Source organism: Chionomys nivalis, chromosome 2, assembly GCF_950005125.1.
Source record: "Chionomys nivalis chromosome 2, mChiNiv1.1, whole genome shotgun sequence".
In the NCBI taxonomy this organism is placed as follows: domain Eukaryota; kingdom Metazoa; phylum Chordata; class Mammalia; order Rodentia; family Cricetidae; genus Chionomys; species Chionomys nivalis.
In genome coordinates, this window is record NC_080087.1 from 73810444 (window position 1) to 73832463 (window position 22020).

At 38.5% G+C, this 22020-nt stretch overlaps 1 pseudogene; it reads left to right on the forward strand.

The window, feature by feature from the left end:
- The window catches only part of LOC130870049 (probable alcohol sulfotransferase), a 38281-nt pseudogene extending 20281 nt beyond the window's left edge, over positions 1-18000 (forward strand).
- Positions 18001-22020: the final 4020 nt, after the last annotated feature.

Below are 22020 nucleotides of genomic sequence, written 5' to 3' on the forward strand. Positions count from 1 at the left end.
TTGTGACCACGTGAGTCTTTAAATTACTGAGCAATACAGGTAGGATTAAAGTCGTGGCTTTGGCGGCTGGATCCACCCCATTCCTTAGCTTTCCAGTCTCATGGCTGAGGTACCAGCTGTAGCCATTTTTATTGCCACAATTCTGTGGCGTTTCAAGGTCCTTGCCAGCAAGCAAGCTTCAGCAGCGTGTGCTTGCAAACCACAGGAACTGCCTGTGTGAAAGAGTCAGAGTTTGCCCTGGCAGGACAGCCCAGAAAACCGGCATTTTAAAAGAGCACAACTTTTTTTCTGCTCCGGCTGAAAACAAACAAGCATTCAGTCAGCTTTTATCAATACCATTTAAGTGTTTTGTGGCAGGACCTCTTAAGAGCTGCAGGGTTTTGCAGCTAAAGCTGAGTTAGGAAGGAAGCCTCTCTTAGATGAGAGTGCTTGCTTGCCTCTAGCAAGCACAGCAGACCGAAGAAATTGCTGCTACCAAGAGAACATGCTTTACTCTATTCTTTCCCAAGCTTTCTCAGGCTTTTTGTGGATGTAGTTATCCACATTGGGCACCATTCTGTAGAAGGAGCTGTGGGCTGTGTTCCTGTCATCCAGCTCCTGGCCACCTGGCCAGCTTATGCCCCAAAATAACAACACACAAACTGTATTCATATAAACACTGCTTGGCCCATCTCTATTAATGTGTGTAGCACCATGAGGTGGTGACTTATCTTGCATAACCCATATTTAGTAATCTGTGTAGCACCAGTCTTACCGGGAAAGATTCAGCATGTCTGACCTGGCGGCTGGGTCCAACGCATCTGCCTTGGAGAGCAGAGGCATGGCGTCTGCCTCGCTTCCTCTTCCTCCCAGCATTCTGTTCTATTTACTCCACCCACCTATGTTCTAACCTATCGGGCCAAGCAGTTTCTTTATTAATTAACCAATGAAATCAACAGATTGATATGACACTCCCACATCATTTCCCCTTTTTCTGGTATAAACATTAATCTCTCTCAAATTCTGTTTGCCATTGCTTTCATTTCCATCACTCTCTAGGATTATTTCTAGTCTCTTAAAGAAACTGAGGGTAGGTTGGCTACAATGATGCACACCATTAATTCCAGCACTTAGGAGGCAAAGCCAGGGAGATGACTCTCTCACCTCTTTGATATTGAGGACAGTTTGGTCTCCCATACCAACTTCCATCTCACCAGGCAGGGTTCCAGAGATCTTTTCTCAAGAAGAAGCATCCCGATGCATTTAGTAGGTGTGTTAGCATACCTGTGAATACAACACTATAGATAAAGAGGCAGGCAAATGAGTGAGTTTTTCACTACAATGAAAACTTGAAGAGAGCATCAGTTATATGGGGTTCTCACTCTAGTATCCTCTTCTACCTAAAACACATCCTAGCCTTGTAATCTGAGACTACTCATTTATTTCCCAGCTGCTCAAACCCAAATAATCACACAGAAACTATATTAATTACATCACTGGTTGGCCTATTAGCTCAGGTTTCTTATTAACTAACCCTTACATCTTAAATTAACCCATTTCTATTAATCTGAGTATCACCACAAGGCTGTGGCTTACTATGTAAGGTTCTGGGCATTTGTCATCTTCGGCAGCTACATGTTATCTTCTTACTCCACCTACTCCTTCTACATATCTCTGTTCAAATTTCCCACCTGACTTTATTCTGACCTGCCATACAATGAAGCAGCTTCTTTATTAATCAACGATAATAAAACAAATTCATAGCAGACAGAGAGGAATCCCATACCATCTCCCCTGTCTTTCTAAATGAAAAGGAAAGTTTTAGCTTTAACATAGTAAATTTACATATAAAAAACAGTTATCAAGCAAGAAATAGTTACAATATTTAGTCCATCTACATTTGGCAAATTATACTCCATCATCTATTCTATCTTTGTAAGTTTAAATTTTTTTATTTTCTAAAAATTATTACTTAATTTCAACTAATTTTTTGTGTGTGCATTTATTTTTTTATTTTATTTTATTCTTTTTTTAATTAAAATTTCTGCCTCCTCCCAGTTTCCCATTTCCCTCCCCCTCCTCCAACATATTACCCCCTCCCCCCTCCCCTCCCCCTATCCCCACTCCTCTTCTCCTCCCCCTACTCCATTCCCCCTCCCTCTCGATACTGAAGAGCAGTCCAAATTCCCTGCCCTGCGAAAAGACCAAGGTCCTCCCACTTCTATCTAGGTCCAGGAAGGTGAGCATCCAAACAGGCTAAGCTCCCACAAAGCCAGTTCATGTATTAGGATCGAAACCTAGTGCCATTGTCCTTGGAATCTCATCAGCCTTCATTGTCTGCCATGTTCAGAGAGTCCGGATTCAACCGATGCTTATTCAGTCCCACTCCAGCTGGCCTTGGGAGCTCCCAATAGATCAGTTCCACTGTCACAGTGGGTGGGTGCACCCCTCGTGGTCCTGACTTCCTTGTTCATGTTCTCCCTCCTTCTGTTCCTCATTTGGACCTTAAGAGCTCAGTCCATTGCTCCAAATTGGGTCTCAGTCTCTATCTCGATTCATCTCCAGATGAAGGTTCTAAGGTGATATGCAAGATATTCATCAGTATACGATAGGGTCATTTCAGGTTCCCTCTCCTCAGTTGCCCAAGGTACTAGCTGGGGACATCTCCCTGGACACCTGCAAGCCCATCTAGAGTCAAGTCTCTTCCAAACCCTAAGATGGCTCCCTTAATTAGGATATATATTTCGCTGCTCCCGTATCCACCCTACCTATATCCCAACCAGCCCATTCCCCCAAGCTCCCCCCATTCTCCCCTTCTCACGTTTCTCACCCCATTTCCCCTTAGCCTCATACCATGTCACCCCCAAGTTCCCAGTTTTTGCCCGGCAATCTTGTCTACTTCCCCTATCCGGGCGGATGACTATACGTTTTTCTTTGGGTTCACTTTCTTATTTAGCTTCTCTAGGATCACAGATTATATCCTCAATGTCCGTTATTTATGGCTAGAAACCATTTATGAGTGAGTACATCCCATATTCCTATTTTTGGGTCTGGGATACCTCACTCAGGATATTGTTTTATATTTCCATCCATTTGCATGCAAAATTCGAGAAGTCGTTGTTTTTTACTGCTGAGTAGTACTCTAATATGTATATATTCCACACTTTCTTCATCCATTCTTCCATTGAAGGGCATCTAGGTTGTTTCCAGGTTCTGGCTATTACAAACAATGCTGCTATGAACATAGTTGAACAGATACTTTTGTCGTATGATAGGGCATCTCTTGGGTATATTCCCAAGAGTGGTATTACTGGATCTTGGGATAGGTTGAGCCCAAATTTCCTGAGAAACCGCCACACTGATTTCCAAAGTGGTTGCACAAGTTCGCATTCCCACCAGCAATGGATGAGTGTGCCCCTTACTCCACAACCTCTCCAGCAAAGGTTATCATTGGTATTTTTGATTTTAGTCATTCTGACAGGTGTAAGATGGTATCTCAAAGTTGTTTTAATTTGCATTTTCATTATCGCTAAGGAGGTTGAGCATGACCTTAAGTGTCTTTTGGCCATTTGAATTTTTTCTGCTGAGAATTCTCTGTTCAGTTCAGTGCCCCATTTTTTAATTGGGTTAATTAGCATTATAAAGTCTAGTTTCTTGAGTTCTTTATATATTTTGGAGATCAGACCTTTGTCTGTTGCAGGATTGGTGGATATCGTCTCCCAGTCAGTGGGTTGCCTTTTTGTCTTAGTGACAGTGTCCTTTGCTTTACAGAAGCTTCTCAGTTTCAGGAGGTCCCGTTTACTCAATATTGTCCTTAATGTCTGTGCTGCTCGGGATATACATAGGTGGTGATTTCATGTGCCCATATGTTGTAGAGTACTTCCCACTTTTTCTTCTATCAGGTTCAGTGTGTTCAGTCTGATATTGAGGTCTTTAAACCATTTGGACTTGAGTTTTATGCATGGCGATAGTAATGGATCTATTTTCATTCTTCTACAGGTTGACAACCAGTGCTGCCAGCACCATTTGTTGAAGATGCTTTCTTTCTTCCATCGAATACTTTTAGCTCCTTTATCAAAAATCAGGTGTTCATATATTTGTGGGTTAAAATCAGGGTCTTCTACTCGATTCCATTGATCGACTTCTCTGTTTTTATGCCAATACCAAGCTGTTTTCAATACTGAAGCTCTGTAATAGAGTTTGAAGTCAGGGATGGTAATGCCTCCAGACGATCCTTTATTTTATAAGATTGTTTTCGCTATCCTGGGTTTTTTGTTTTCCATATAAAGTTGATTATTGTCCTCTCAAGATCTGTGAAGAATTTTGATGGGATTCTGATGGGGATTGCATTGAATCTATAAATTGCCCTTGGTAGAATTGCCATTTTTACTATGTTGATCCTCCCAATCCAAGAGCAAGGGAGATCCTTCCATTTTCTGGTATCCTCCTCAATTTCTTTCTTCAAAGACTTAAAGTTCTTGTCAAATAGATCTTTCATTTCCTTGGTTAGATTTGCCCCAAGATATTTTATGCTATTTGTGGCTATCATGAAGGGTGATGCTTCTCTGATTTCCATCTCTGCTTCCTTATCCTTTGTTTATAGGAAGGCAACTGATTTTTTGGAATTGATCTTTTATCCTGCCATGCTACTAAAGGTGTTTATCAGCTGTAGGAGTTCTTTATTGGAGTTTTTGTGGTCGCCTATGTACACTATCATATCATCTGCAAATAATGAAAGTTTAACTTCTTTCTTTCCAATTTGAATCCTTTGATCCCCTTATGTTGTCTTATTGCTAGCGCTAGAATTTCAAGCACTAATTGAAGAAGTATGGAGAGACTGGACAGCCTTGTCATGTTCCTGATTTTAGTGGAATATTTTGAGTTTCTCGTCATTTAATTTGATGTTAGCTGTCGGCTTGCTATAAATAGCTTTTATTATAGTTAGGTACGACCCTTTTATCTCTAATCTCTCTAAGACCTGTATCACAAAGGGATGTTGAATTTTGTCAAATGCTTTTTCAGCATCTAATGAAATGATCATATGTTTTTTTTCTTTCAGTTTATTTATATGATGGATTGCATTAATAGATTTTCATATGTTGAACCAGCCCTGCATCCCTGGGATGAAGCCTACTTGATCATAATGGATAATTTTTCTAATGTGTTCTTGGATTCGGTTTGCCAGTATTTTATTGAGTATTTTTGCATCGATGTTCATGAATGAGATTGGCCTGTAGTTCTCTTTCTTGGTTGTGTCTTTGTGTGGTTTTGGTATCAGAGTAACTGCAGCTTCATAAAAGGAATTTGGCAATGACTTCTCTGTTTCTATATTGTGAAATACATTAAGGAGTATAGGTATTAGATTTCTTGGAAGTTCTGGTAGAATTCTGCATTGAAGCCGTCTGGACCTGGGCTTATTTTGGTAGGGAGGTTTTTTATAACATCTTCTAATTCTTCATGACTAACAGGTCTATTTAGATTGTTCACCTGGTCCTGGTTTAACTTTGGTATATGGTACTTATCTAAAAAAAAGTATCCATTTCTTTTACATTTTCCAATTTTGTGGCATACAGGCTTTTGTAGTAAGATCTAATGATTCTCTGAATTTGCTCTGTGTCTGTGGTTATGTCTCCGTTTTCATTTCTGATCTTGTTAATTTGCGTATTCTCTCTCCGCTGTTTGATTAGTTTGGATAGGGGTTTATCACTCTTGTTGATTTTCTCCAGGAACCAGCTTTTTGTTTTATTGATTCTTTGGATTGTTTTCTGTGTCTTTATTTTGTTGATTTCAGCCCTCAGTTTGATTATTTCTAGTCTTCTACTCCTCCTAGGTGAGTCTGCTGCTTTTTTTTCTAGAGCTTTCAGGTGAGCTGTTAAGTCTCCAATGTGTGCTTTCTCCGTTTTCTTTAAGTGGGCACTTAGTGCTATGAATTTTCCTCTTAGCACTGCTTTCTTTTTTTTTTTAAAGAATAATTATTATTTATTAGTAATAATTAATCATATTTGTGAAAGTATTGATAATTTTTATCAAATAATAGATCTGATATTTTTAATCAGTTTTGCTTAGTGTTCTTTTTTTTTTTGAAAAAAAAATTTTCTGCCTTTTTCCCGCCTCCCATTTCCCTCCCCCTCCTCCCGTCCCTGTCCCCCTCTCCCCCTCCTCTTCTCCTCCCTCTCCAGCCCCAAGAGCAGTCAGGGTTCCCTGCCCTGCGCAAAGTCCAAGGTCCTCCCCACTCCATCCAGGTCTAGGAAGGTGAACATCCAAGCTGTCTAGGCTCTCACAAAGCCAGAACATGAAGTAGGATCAAAACCCCGTGCCATTGTCCTTGGCTTCATAGTGTCCCATAGGTTTGAGTATGTTGAGTCTTTGTTTTCATTGAATTCAAGAAAGACTTTAATTTCTTTATTTCTTCCTTGATCCAGGTGTGGTTCAGTAGTTGACTGTCCAGTTTCTATGAGTTCGTAGGTTTTCTGGGGGTAGCATTGTTGTTGAATTCTAGCTTTAATCCATGGTGATCTGATAAGACACAGGTGGTTACTAATATTTTTTTGTAACTGTGTAAGTTTGCTTTGTTACTGAGTAAGTGGTCAATTTTCGAGAAGGTTCCATGAGCTGCAGAGAAGAAGGTATATTCTTTCCTATTTGGGTGGAATGTTGTATAGATGTCTATTAAGTCGATTTGATTCATTACCTCCCTTAATCCTCTTATTTCTCTGTTAGGTTTCTGTCTGATTGACCTGTCCATTGGCGAGAGAGGAGTGTTGAAATCTCCTACTATTAGTGTGTGTGGTTTGATGACTGTCTTGAGTTTTAGTAATGTTTCTTTTACATAAGTTGGTGCTTTTATATTAGGGGCATAGATATTCAGGATTGAGACTTTGTCCTGATGAATTGTTCCTGTTATGAGTAGAAAATGTCCCTCTCCATCTCTTCTGATTGATTTTAGTTTGAAGTCAACTTTGTTAGAAATTAGTATGGCCACACCTGCTTGTTTCTTAGGTCCATTTGCTTGAAAAACCTTTTCCCAGCCCTTTTCTCTGAGTAGATGTCTGTCTTTGTGGTTGAGGTGTGTTTCTTGTAAACAGCAGAATGTTGGATCCTGTTTTCATATCCAATCTCTTAGCCTGTGCCTCCATATAGGTAAGTTGAGTCCATTGATATTAAGTGATATTAATGACCAGTGGTTGTTAACTCCGGTTATTTTTTCTTTCTTCCTTCCTTTTTTTGGTAGTATAGTTTGTGTGTTTCCCTTCTTCAAGTTGTGCTGGTGAAGGGTCATTAGATGTCTGAGTTATTGTGGGCATTGTTGGACTCTTTGGGTTGTGATTTTCCTTCAGTTACTTTCTGTAAGGTGGGATTTGTGGCTACGTATTGTTTAAATTTGCTTTTATCCTGGAAAATTTTGTTTTCTCCATGTATAGTGAACAAAAGCTTGGCTGAGTATGGTAGTCTGGGCTTGCATCCATGGTCTCCTAGTTTCTGTAGTACCTCTATCCTGGACCTTCTGGCTTTCATGGTTTCCTTAGAGAAGTCAGGTGTAAGTCTGATAGGTTTACCTTTATAAGTAACTTTACCTTTTTCCTTTACTGCTCTTAATATTCTTTCTTTATTCTGTATGTTTTGTGTTTTGATTATTTTATGACGAGGAGAGGTTTTATTTTGATCCAGTCAATTCAGTGTTCTGTATGCTTCTTGGACCTTCAAAGGAATATCTTTCTTTAGGTTGGGCAAGTTTTCTTCTATAATTTTATTAAAAATATTTTCTGGACCATTGAGCTGTATTTTGTCTCCTTCTATCCCTATTATTCTTAGGTTTGGTCTTTTTATTGTGTCCCAGATTTCCTGAATGTTTTATGTTGAGCATTTGTTGATTTTGCTGTTTTCTTCGATCAATGTGTTTATTTTCTCTATCGTATCTTCAGTGTCTGAGATTCTTTCTTCTATCTCTTGTAATCTGTTGGTAGTACTTGTCTCTGTAGTTCCTGTTCGTTTATCCAAATTTTCCATCTCCATCCTTCCCTCAGTTTGTGTTTTCTTCATTATTTCCATTTCATTCTTCAAGTCTTGAACCATTTCCCTTACCTGTTTGATTGCTTTTTCTTGTTTCTCTTAGTTTTCTTGGGTATCTTTGAGAGATTTATTTATTTCCTCTACCTTTTTGTTTGTAATCTCTAATTGATTATGGCAGTTTTTTACCTCCTATTTAAGGTCCTCTATTATTTTCATATAATTCACTTTTGAGTCGAATTCTTCCAATTCTTCTGGAATAGGGTGTACAATTCTTCTTATTTCAGGATTCCTGGATTCTGGTGATGTCATGTTGCCTTTCAGGTTGTTGGGGGAATTCTTGCATTGGTGCCTGCCCATCTCTTCCTTCAAATGGAGCCAGGAGAGGCCTGGTGTCTTTGTCCAGTCTTTGCGGTGACTAACTCCCTGGGTGTATCTCCTCAGTGTAGGAGCAGGAACCATTCCCTTCCAGATGGACTCCTCAACACCAAAACATGGACGCCTGGTGGTCCAATGACCTGCGGACAAAAGGGCGAATGTGGGGGGTAAGGCGGGGTCGAGTAGAACACACGCGACCCTGCAGCACAAGCTGAAGGTGCCTGTGCTCCCTTTCGGGGGTTCTTGAGGCCTGCCTGGTTGGCAGGCACTCACCACTCTGAGTGGGTAGCCTTAGTGTAGGAGCAGGAAGCTGTTCCTCAGCAAAGGACCTTGCAGACAAGGCAGGCTTGGGGGTGGGGCATGTGTAGGAAAGAAAGCCCTGCAGCAGGAGTTGGGGGAGGGAGGTTATCCTCTCTTCCGGAACAGTCTGCCCATGGATAGCACACACTCACCTGTCCAGATGGAACTCCTCAGCACCTACACAGGGATGCCTGGTAGCCCAATGAGCCAGGGACAAAGGGAAGAACGCGGCAGGCAGGGCAGGTCCAGAAGAACACAGCAGACCCTGCAGCCCCTGCTACAGGGGCCCGTGCTCCCTGAGGCCTGCCTGGTAGTCAGGCACTCACCGCTCTGGGTGGGTAGCCTTAGTGTAGAAGCGGGAAAATTGTTCTTGAGCAGAGGACCTAGCAGACAGCAAGGCAGGCTTGGGGGGGGACCTGGGGGGCTTGGTCATGTGTAAGAAAATGGGCCCTGCAGCAGGAACTGGGAGAGGGGGGTTTGTGCTCTCTTCCAGGACAGTCTGCCCCAGGATAGCACACACTCACCCGTCCAGATGGAACTTCTCAGCACCTACACAGGGACGCCTGGTAGCCCAATGAGCCAGGACAAAAGGAAGAACGTGGCAGGCAGGGCGGGTCCAGAGGAGCACAGCAGACCCTGCAGCCCCAGTTGCAGGGGCCCATGCTCCCTTGTGGGGGACCTTGAGGCCTGCGGATAGTCAGGCACTCACTGCTCTGTGTGGGTAGACTTAGTGTAGGAGCTGGAAGCTATTCCTCAGCAAAGGACCTTGCAGACAAGGCAGGCTTGGGGGGGGGGGCGTCGTGTGTAGGAAAGAAAGCCCTGCAGCAGGAGCTGGGGGAGGGGGGGTTGTGCTCTCTTCCGGGACAGTCTGCCCCTGGATAGCACACACTCACCTGTCCAGATGGAACTCCTCAGCACCTACACAGGGATGCCTGGTAGCCCAATGAGCCAGGGACAAAGGGAAGAACGTGGCAGGCAGGGTGGGTCCAGAAGAGCACAGCAGACCCTGCAGCCCCAGTTGCAGGGGCCCGCGCTCCCTCTTCAACTACTTTTTAATAATAGGGAATAAAATTTACAGATACTGCTTAGTAAATGGAATAAAGGTTGTTATTGCAGAATTTACTACTTTATGTGTCTAAAACTCAAACTCAAAATTTTCCAAAGTAGAAATCATGAGTAATTACCAAAGAAATAGTAATAATGCCACAATACAAGAATGCAATAAATGTAGGTCAAGAATTGGGTATTAAACAGTAACTGAACAGAAAGGCACTTATCCTAAAAAGCAAAACAAACATAGAAATTGGAATCTGTTGTTTTGGGGGGAGGAATGTAGATCACCTGGCTAGTAAACTGGATTTCAGAATTGTGTAGCTTTAATTCTGTGACTTAGATAACAATAACAGTTCTCATTGCAATTCTATTAGTCTTAAAAGTTTAAGGTTTTATATCTAATTTATCTTTTATCATAAATAAGGAAAACTATAACTGTAACTATCTGTCTTCAACTCTTCAAAGGCCCAAAAGGATATAATATGAACTAAGTAAGCAGGAAGTACATTGTAAGTAGCATCTAAAACTCCAGAATGGAAAGAGAAATCTCATTGTCACCCAAAGTTCATCTGTAATGTTGGGGCATCTATCTTCATCCTATAGACCCATAGTATCCAGCAGACTCTTTCATGAGGCAGGAAATGTGAAGATCTATTCTGCCTTGTAATGTCAAAATCCAACAGTTGCTTTCTTCTTTGTCCTGTAGAATGTCTGGCAGACTCTTTCATGAAGCAGGAACCCTGAATGATCATGTCATATTTTAGAAAAGCATTCACTTTTCTGTGAATCCTGCATGACTTCATACAGCATTTCATCAAGCAGTCCAGGCAAGAGTAGTTTCTTGCCTAAACTGCTAGTCTCATCACATTAAGTGCAAATTCTATAACGAATTTTTTTCAGTGCCTATAAACCTCTTGAAGTAGATTGGCGCTACCAGAAGTAGATATGTCTCACTCTTGAGACAAGCCTAAGTTCTTAAATCCTTTTAAATGCCATATTATGTAGGTCTTTAGAGTGCTGAATATTATCGATCTAACTAAAATATATCTCTATATATTTAGAAAACCTAACTAACAAAATTAAATGTTTGGTTATTATAGATGGTTATCTATTAATCTATATTTCATTACAGTTTTAAATGAATTTCACAAACACAATACCTTAAACAAGAGCAGAAATATGTGTGTGAATACAAAGTTTTACACAATCAATCTTAAATTTGTATCAATTGATCAAGATATAAACCAATGCAAAGTATTCACTTTTATATCATATTTCCCTTATTTTTTTTAGAACTTGGCTGACCTTTAATCACTTTTATTCAACTCCCTTTAAATGAAAATAAATATTTACAAGCAATAATTTAAGGAATTTGTGTGTAGGTTCTTTTCTAAAGTGCTTCCTGTCATTTGTGGAGTGAAGTATTTCAAGGTTCTTATTCTTATTCAAGGTTTGGGGGTCTCTTATTTTATCAAACTATATTGGCCTAGACTGAATCCACACATTCTCATCCTCTGCAGAAACAAAAGCAGAACCTCTTTTTCCAAGGTAACATAGCCTTAGACTCAAATTTTGAAGTCAAGATACCTTTAAAATAAATACACTGGTTTAACTTAGCAGTCCCCAGAATCATATATCTCATTACAGTTAAAAATTCAAAGAAAACACAATAATATTTATAATCCAGACTCTCTGTCTGTTTTCCATTTTTACATGTTTTTTATATTACTCTATTGCTTTTTAATATTTATTATCTTTACTGCTTTAACCTATGGCTGTCAATACTCTTGTCTCAATACTTTTTCTATTCTTTCCCAAGCCTACATACATTTTTTAGATATACTGTGACCCATTCAGAGGTTTATTTTTGTCTGAATCTGGCTTTATTGCATATCTATAAGCATTGTCTGATCAGGTGTACCTTTTATAAAATACTAAGTGGGTATGGCTAGGATCAACTCCCAAGCCTTGCCTGTTGTCTCCACCCAGTCCAACATGGCAGAGGTAGGTTCACTGCTTCTGCAAGCCATGCTCACGGCCTCAGCTCAAGGGACTCAGTGGATCTATGGTACCTTTAAGCAACTAAAGCATGTAGCTAACAAACTCCATTTACATGCTCAGTAGTAAGATCTCCTGAAAGTTCATGCTACCAGCACAGCCAGGAAGACTTTTCCCAAAGAAGTCACTCAGTTTTTGGTTCTAATGCTGATTCAGGAAGCCTTTTCTTAAAGGAGCCACACTTTTGCTTGATTCCAGCAAACAGAGCCTGATATGGGATTCCCCTTTGTATGCTGTGAATATGATTAGTTAATGAATAAAGAAACTGGCTTGGCCTGATAGGGTAGAGTAGAGCTCAGTGGGAAAATAAACTGAATACTGGGAGAAAGAAGGCAGAGACAGGGAGAAGCCATGAAGCCACCACCAGAAACAAACATGCCAAAATGTTGCCAGTAACCCACAGACACATGGAAATACACAAATTAATAGAGATAGGTTAGTTTAGCATATAGGATTTAGCCGGAAATATGTTTAATATTGTTATTAGCCAAACAATACTGGGAATAATATAGTTTCTGTGAGGTTATTTCAGGTCGGAGAAGCTGGGAACAAACAAGCGGTCTTCCCATAACAGGAGCCATTCTGAAAAAAAGAAAACGTGGCTACCAAGAAGCTGTGCTTGTCTTCCATTCTTGTGGGTTTAGAATCCCTCTTATTTTTCTTAAGCTTCTTTTCAGGACTTGTGTGGATCTACACCCCAAACAGGGCTTCTGTCTTGTAGGTCCAACCAAATTGCAAACCCACTCCTGTCCCCTCTAAGTGTCCTCTTTCATTTCTAAGTCCCATTCAGTGCTTTTTGTTTTGTTTAATGGTACCATTTCTTTCTTCATGCCCCCTTTTTTACCTACTAGCTTTCTATTGAAAAGATTTTTTTTTCATTTTACATACCAGCCATAGTTCCCCCTCACTACACTCCTCCCAATTCCACCCACCTTCCCTGCATCCTAAACTCACCCACTCCTCATGGAGGATAAGGTCTCCCATAGGATATCTGCAAAGACTGGTATATCAAGGTGAGGCAGGACCATGGCTGTCTCCTATGCCTCTTTTTTATCCTACATCCACAGTCCTATTTTCAACATTTGTTCTTTGAGAGCTTTATGTTTCTTACCTTCATTTTTTTGTTTCCTTTTGTTTCAGGACACAAGGGGAACTACAGAGAAGATCTGTGATTTCCTAGGAAAGAAATTGGAGCTAGATGAGTTGGATTTGGTCCTCAAGTATAGCTCCTTCCAAGTCACGAAAGAAAACAGCATGTCTAATTATAGTGTTCTCCCAGAAAATATAATTATTAAAGATTTGGTCCTTATGAGAAAAGGTGAAGAAACTTTTGAGCTACAAATTATGTTGGAACATGCCTGTTGATTATAGTGCCATTGAGACACTGAGAAGTTCTCAGTAATGTATCAGTAGATATTTATTATCACTCATAGTTTCTCAAAAATCTTAGATAGAAATCTTTCCATAGTGGTGATGTGGACCTCAGAAACTCTGAAAATATTATTTATTCTGTGAGTCCATTTTGGGATTGCCAATGGTTGTATCCAATACCATACATGAAAAGCAAAAGGGTAGACATGTTGCACTGAGGCTTTCTAAGACTCCCTGTATCTTAGATCTCAACTCTAAAGAAAATGTTTATCTCACAGGCCAAAGAAATATCTGAGATCATAATCATAAAAAACACTTACACTAGTGACTGGAAAAGATGTTAAACTTGTCAAGATTTCTTGGTGATAGATAATAAACACCAAAAAAACCTAAGCAAATTATTCATCAGTGTTAAAATCTGATGGCATTTGCCAACCTAATTTGGGATTGCTTCAGGCTCAGAACTACTATCTTTGTTCTGAATTATCTCTCTTGGAATTAGAATGTTCATCTTTTCTATGTCTCTACTACCTCTCTAAGCTGGGAGAAGGTTGTGGGTGTGGTTTCATAGCTGTGAACTTTTTTTTTTTCGAGACAGGGTTTCTCTGTGGTTTTGGAGCCTGTCCTGGAACTAGCTCTTGTAGACCAGGTTGGTCTCGAACTCACAGAGATCCACCTGCCTCTGCCTCCCGAGTGCTGGGATTAAAGGCGTGCGCTTATAGCTGTGAACTTAAGGAGTAATTTTGCCACAATGAATCATACATGGAGTCTCACCTAAACTTAATTTGCAAATAATTGGTAATATGAGACTCTAGGTTGAAGAAGGAGAGAGTCATATGTCAAGTCTTTGGGGATGTGTAAAGAACTTGGGTATAGATGCAGAAAGTGAAGAGTTATGGGTTTAATTTTCTTCTTCCAATAATTTACATGCTTCAGACTTAACCTTTAGTTCTCTTCCACTCTACAGTTTGAGAGCCAAGTTCTCTCCACTCTACAGTTTGAGAATCAAGTGTTAGTGAAGTGGGAGTCCCCTCTGTGTGCTGTGGTTACCATTAATGAATAAAGGAACTGCTTTGGACCTATAACAAGGCAGAACTTAGGTAGACAGGGAAAGCTAGGCTGAATGGTGGGAGAAAGAAGGGTGGAGTCGGAGAGAGAAACCATGGATCCACTGCCAGATTCAGACAAGCTGAAACTTTAGCTGGTAAGCCAAAGCCACATGACAATACATAGATTAATAGAAATGGCTTAAATTAATATGTAAGAGTTAGCCAATAAGAAGCTAGAGCTAATGGGCCAAGCAATGATTTAATTAATACAATTTCTGTGTGATTATTTCTGGTCTAAGATAGCTGGGCTGCTGGGAACCTACAAGCAGCCTCCTACTACATGCTAGAATATAAAGATATCTGGATTATACATAAAGATAAGTAATTTAAATAGGCTAGCAGATTTCATTTTATTCAATAATGTTGTTGTCCTTACAACAGAATATTTGGACTCAGTTTTGAGCACACATTCTTGTCACCTCAAGGATATGGTCATCTATATACTAATGACTAAGTCCTCATTAAGATTCCATTGCTGTTGACAGATAACCTCAGAGTCTGTAATGCAGACTCTGTAGAGACAGAGTTCTCTGTGCTAGAACTGAAGGTCTCACTTAAGAAGAGAAATTGCATATTCTTGGATTTAATGTAATGAATCAGTATTTAACAGAAGTAAAACAGTATGTGGAAAAAAAGGGCTGTAATTAAATGCCAAAACTTATGTAATAGATTGTTTAATAGGGAAGTTTATGGAAAGTAACAAAAAGCAAAAAAAAAAGATGAAAGAAAAGAAAAAAAAAGCAAATGTTTTGTCACAGACACGCTGGAACAAATGTTATAGAATTTAGGAGTCAAATTCATGAGGAAAAAGGTAATTTTCTCCTTTCCAGGAAGGTTTTTCTAGTATGAAAATACAATAGGATTTTAGTTTATTCTCTTCCAAAACATGTAATTTTTCATATATCAGAGATACCTGAGGAGGAAGTGAGTGTGTGTGTGTGTGTATTAGTTCTGTCAAATAATTTGATATATCACTATAAAACTTTTGTAATTAAATTATCATACTGATTGTATGTGACATCCATTTCTTTTGCATTGGCATGTAACTTTTATTTTGGGAAATTATTTTCCTTGTAATAACACACAAGATAAACCATGATTACCACTGGAAGCCAGGTCATTGAAGGGGAAATCAACTTCATGTTTCCCCATCATGGTTCATGAGTTTTGTATAGAGGATGCTGAGACAGTTATGTTTGGAAATATTTTTGAAAAAATAAAATACACGAGGATAGAGTGTAAATTCCTACATCTGATTGCTTACTTTTGCAATCTGGAAGGTATTAGCAGATCAAAGATTAATTCTAAAGTTAATTTCATTGTTTACCCAATATGCCTAAATCCCTAAATCATAGTGCATGAAAAGCTGTACTAAGTGTTATACTGGAGGAGCACGCTAGATATATTTAAACTTTCTTAGTTGTTGTTCTCAGGATATCTTTTCATGCTGCTGAAGAGCTAATTGAAAATCTACTCTCTATCTGTGAAACTTTATCATCTGGCTAGATAAGATTAAACTGGTTTTAAACAGTAATCAACAAACAATTTTGGTCATTATGATTGCATATTTAGATATTTTGGGAAATAGAGAAAAAAGAGATGTTAATGCCCAATCTGTTACTTTTTGTTTGACAGAACTTTTATAAAGACATTGTCATAATCAAGACATATTGGAGAAAATGTCTTCTGACAAACTTGAAAGGTTTTGGCCCTCATTACTTCACAATAGATGTTTCCTAGACAAAGTTCTTAGTCAATAATATCGTCAATGGTGTCCTGAAAGTCATTAATCTGAGACACAGAGAGAAGAAGACCTAAAGAGAAACTCATTATCTGCAGAACAAGAAAAACCAGGAAGGTCTAGGCAATAATACTTTGTGAGACCTACAGCTTCTACAACTATGAGGAAGTTCCTTTCCAAAATAAGCTAAGTCATCACACATTAGTGCCTTCCTGCTCCCTGAATTTAAGGATATTTTTAGGAAGAACAAATGAAGAGAGATATCTGCTTGTTAGGTGCACAGGATTTTGACATACTTGGACTTAGAATTTCATATGTGTACCTGCAAACGTGCTTCCCTCATCTGCACTTAATCTTTCCAGTGGGCAGTTATATTAAAATTGCTGAGATTCTAACAGGCCAGCATTCAGTCTTGTTTACTGGGATCCAGACATACTGTGAGAAACAGTAATAAAATCTGTTCTAATGATGAAGATAATAATGAAGATGATTTTAGCAATGGATACTGATAGACTCTTATTTTAACAGGTAACACTCTTATAGTCATATCAACTAATAGTATATTATGTGAATATGGTATATCAATAAGCATCATTTAATTATAAATTCTTTATATTTTCTTTTATAAATGCCATTGGGGATTTACAATGAACTTACTTGATAGTTACAGAAAGTAAATTGATAAGGAAAACATATTTTCCATTGATAATCTTTTTCGTTTCAAATCTGAATCTATCACTACTATGCTAAGTAACATCTCAAGAGCTAATATTTCATCAGTAAACTGAGTAAAGTGCCAAAATCTTCCTCACCCTTTCATGAATTCTCTCAACAAGCCCATGCTGAGCATTTTCTGTATGTCAGATATGCTTTAATTAATAAAGCCCTTGTCAATATAAGAATTACCTTTCAAATATATTAGATACATATTCTAAACCTGTAACAAAATGGAAATATGTGGAGCATATCAATGCATCACAACTATGAAAATAAAATACAGCACAGATAAGGGCTTCAAGATTCTACATGGAGGTAAGACACGTCGAAAGAGATGATTACAGTGGCAGTAATAAGGAAACAAAAGAACGAGAAATGAATATGTGGAAGATATCAGCTCTCCATAGTGAAGGAACATGGAATGCAGTGTGAGCAGTTAGATAATTCAACATTTCAACAAAAGGAACATTAGAATGCATTGATGAGAAACCAAATTTTGCATAAAGGACAGGGGATGAAATTATGTGTATCTTCATGCATCACTAAACAACATAATAACTGAAAAGGGAAATCATTGGCCATTCACAGTGAGCAGTTGCTGGATCTCCCACATCTGATGAAGTCATCAAGATGACTGCCATGTAGGTCACAACTGTGTGTGTTTCCAGCTCCAAGAGATCTTTTATCTCCAAACTGTGCAGGCACCTGCATTCATGTGCACCTATACACACATAAATAAAATCAGTTTTAAATGATATTTTAAAAATTATCTTCATGCTTTGCAAAACTTGTATAAGTAAACATTAAAATGTAGAAAGAACAATTGACATCTGTTTGGGCAATAGTGATAAGAAAGTCTGGTTGGGTAGTGTTATAGAAATAGGTATATTGGGAAGAAGGAATAATCTGGGCATGGAAAAGGTAGGGCTCGTGTTGATGTTATTAGACTATGTAGTTGATAAGGTAAGAATAAGAGAAGGTGGGACATTATTTCCAAAGAGGTCCAATGTATATTATTTCAATGCATCAGAAATATTTGTCACAGATTTACTGCTAGTTCCTCTTTATTAGCTGTGTGGTCCTTGTCAAGGACATGTTTAAGAGCATGCAAGGAAGGAGAGAGAACAGTGTTAAGATCATCTCTAATGTATCTTTGTGTCTGCTTCACATTTTCCAGGCACAACTGGGGACTGGAAGAATCACTTTACAGTAGCCCAAGCTGAGACCTTCGATAAAGTGTTCCAGGAAAAAATGGCTGGTTTTTCTCCAAGCCTTTTCCCATGGTAATAAATTATTAAAACCTTTAAATCATGTGTGGATAGTAGTGTTTATTTTCTTGTCTGTTGTATATATGAATGACTGGGTGTGGTCCTACAATAAATTCTATTACTGAATTGTGGTGCTTTAAAATAATTACTAGTAGGAATATTAATGTCAGTAGTAGTAGAGTAATGGCAGTTTGAGTTGTTTGTGTGTGTGTGTGTGTGTACACATTTCAGTGTGCAGTGCCTTCAGAGACCAGAAGATTGCATTGGTTCCATGGATTGCAGCTACATATTACTGTGAGCCACTAGCTTGTGTCATAGGAACTGAACTCAGCTCATATATAAGGATAGTACTATGCTCTTAAGCTCTGACTCATCTTCCCAGCCCTGAATCACAGAGTCTTAAGTCATCAAATATTTATTTTGCTTTTTTTGTTACTGGTTTGTTATACTTTATTAACTAACTCCAGCGTGCTTCATAGAATTCCAGCTTAAAAACAATCTTGGTAATATTTTACACATAAAAAACACTACAAGAAACTGCAAACAATTTTTACTCTGTGACATTTAAGCAAAAGAAATAAATTGTATTTATAGAGACTTTGAAACCTCATTCAAATAACCTATGTTGTAAGATCTTTATAAACATACATTTCTGCTCAATATATTATACTTGTATTTCACATTTTCTACTTTTTGCTAATTTTTAGTGAATGTATAAAATAATGGGTTTCATTAGGAAACTTTGATATATACATGCACATCTTTGTAATTTACTCAGCATTTCTTCTCTGCTGTCCAGTCCTATTCTTTTGCTCCTGTTAGTACTTTCTTCCAACACAACCCCCTTCTGCTCATATGTCATATAGACTCACTTATATTAAATCCTGAATGTGCAGATGGGAGAAAGAACACAATATTGCCTTTCTATTTTACGGTTAACAGGAAGCTTTTTCTGGTAGATATGATTGAAAATACAGTCATAGGTATCTGCAAAAGTCCAGAGCAGGGAGTGAAATTAGTAGACAGAACATAGCCAGCAGAAACAGCCAGTCCATGATATAGGGAGCAAGAAAAGCAGACCAACAGAGACACAGATGAGAGAGATAGAGAGAAAGAGAAAGAGAGAGAGAGAACAAGAATAGACAGAGAACCAAGAAAGGAGAGGTATGTAGGAATCAGAAGTTGAGGAAAGGAAACCCATAAACTGAAGAAATTTAGGATAGGGGATGGTGTGAGAGGAGCTAAAATTAACCAGGATACTGGATACGTGTGTGGACTTTATAGCACGTACTAGCCCAAAGAGGTTGAAGGTCAGCATTCACTTTGGAATGCTAAGAGACACTACAATTAGCCATTTTTCAGTATTATCATTTTGCCTGACATACCAGCTTTTATTTTCTCTTCCTTCTTTCTTTTTGTATGATAAAGACAATTGTAATCTATCTGTGACTGTTTCTTAGCTGAAGATAGGATGTTGTGGTCAGCTTCTGGGAAGGTAGGAGTGCTGATTATGATTGCTAGGAAGAAGAGGGGTGCAGCCTGAGTGACATGTCTTTGCTTCCTTTTCAGTTTCTGGGTGACCAACCACCTGTGGCTAGAAAAGTGCAAATAACTTTGGAGAAGTCTGAAAATTCTGGTTTAAGTTAGAGACTCAGGCCAGATGGAAATTCCATCTGAAGCACCTAGTTTGCATAGATTTTTCAGTAAATATATGACTAAGTGGTTTTAATTTGGAGTAGTTTGCAGTGTTTAAGTGATTAGATATCTGATGAAACAAGTTCAGCCTAGAGAAAAAAAATGTAAAGTTAAAGAACTTAATGGAAAAGCTTTTTCATGGCTATACCCTTGAATTTTCTATACTTGTGCTCCTTGTAGTTGGAGTGTAATAGTAGTTTGAAGACAAGGAGTAGCAAATAAAGATGAAAGAGGGAGAAAGAGAAAGAGAGAGAGAGAGAGAGAGACAGAGACAGAGACAGAGAGAGAGAGACAGAGAGAGACAGAGAGAGAGAAACAGACACAGAGAGAGAGCCCACCTTAGGAATGGGCAGTAGGTAGATGAATACACTTAAACTGTTGAAAGACAAGAGTACACAGTACTTATCTGGAGTCTGTTTGACCTGTAACAGTTTGATCCAAGTCATGACTCTTTGAAGCTTACAAGAATTTTTTTTTAGTTTACAAAAAATTGATAAAGTTTTGGATATATTAGCATTGCCACTGGCTATAATCTGTACTGAAATTCTAATGGTAGAGATAGCAGTAAACAGGCATCTGTAAAACAACTACAGTAGACTCATGCCTTAGAGTTATAACAAAAGTATAGTTTACTGTTTAAAGAATGAACATGTTTTCTTATAGAGGGATGGATATATAAAGAATTTCAGGATAATGAGAAGCACCTTTAAATCTGTACCAAAGAAATAACCAAAGGGATTTTATATTTTTTAAGCTTGTGACTATGATAATAGTGGGTAGTATGTATTCAAGACTAGACTAAAGCTTATCAGAACTCTATTAATTAATGTTAAGAATCTGAAACTTTGAAATTTTAGTAGAACAATAACATAAAAGAGAGAAGGAAATATGAAATATCTATTTTTCCATATCCTTTTTACACATCAAATCCTTTGTCTTTGTTCACAACTTAAGTGTTCACATTCTTTTACCTTTACAACTTTTTTTTTTTTTTTGGTTTTTCGAGACAGGGTTTCTCTGTGGTTTTGGAGCCTGTCCTGGAACTAGCTCTTGTAGACCAGGCTGGTCTCGAACTCACAGAGATCCGCCTGCCTCTGCCTCCCGAGTGCTGGGATTAAAGGCGTGTGCCTGGCTCCTTTACAACTTTTAACACATGAAATTACTTCCTTATATCTTCAGTCTTAGTCATGATTATTATTATTTTTTTATTGCTACTAAGAGACACCTAAACAATGGCAGCACTTACAAAGGAAAGCATTTACAATTTCAGAGGTTTCGATAGCTATCATCATGATGGGAAGCATGGAGGTGTGAAGACAGATATGATGGTGGGGAAGGAGTTGAGAGTTCTTCATCTTAATCTGCAGGCAACATGAAGTGATCTGTGTTCCACACTGTGCATAGCTGGAGCACGTAAGACCTCAAAGCCTGCCTTCACTGTGAAACACCTCCACGAACAATGCTACACCTACTCTAACAAGGCTATACCTCCTAATATTGCTATTCTCTAAAATACAATTATTCTGAGGAGGTATCCTAACCTGAGAGCTGGAAACCTTCTAAGGGGAATTGATTCCTTCTGGTGCCTACAGAGAAGTTCAACCCAATAGACAACCTGTTCAGACTCCACTGAGAGCCTTCATATGGGCCATGAAGTCTAACAAGTTTGAACTGAAAAAAACCATAAGCTATTCCACCAGCAGAGTTAGTTCCATAACACAGCTTAAGAAGGAAAGCAAACCAACTCCAGGCCTAGCAAGAAAGAGGTATTAATTAAGGTTACTTATAAAACTTTTATGTTAGTAAATAGACTGGTGAGTTTCAGAAGTTCTCATAAATGTGTGTAACTCTAGTTTGTCTTTTATGTATTGTTATTACTTTTAAAACTATTTGTGTATGTCTGTGTGGAGTTATTTGCATGTAAGTGCCCATAGAGGTCAGAAGATGGTGGAAGATCCCTTAGGTGGTAGAGTTACAGCAGATTTATTATTATTAACTGCATGATGTAGTTGCTAGGAATAGATTTCAACTGTTAGTTCTAACTTCATAGTTCAGTAGATTTGGCAGTGAATCTGTCTGGATTTTCTCTTTTCTTTGTTGGGAATAATATTTATGGATCTTGTTTCTTATAGAGTCACATTGAGAACAAATTGCTTATATATACATATACATATATTCACATACAAGCATATATGTGTTTATATGTATATATGTTTATGTATGTATGTGTGAAAACAACTGTCAGTTCCTGTTGACTCCACAGTTTAAATCCCAGCACATGAGAGGTATAGGCAGACAGATGTCTGATTTTAAGGTCAGCCTGGTCTACATAGTGAGTTCCAGA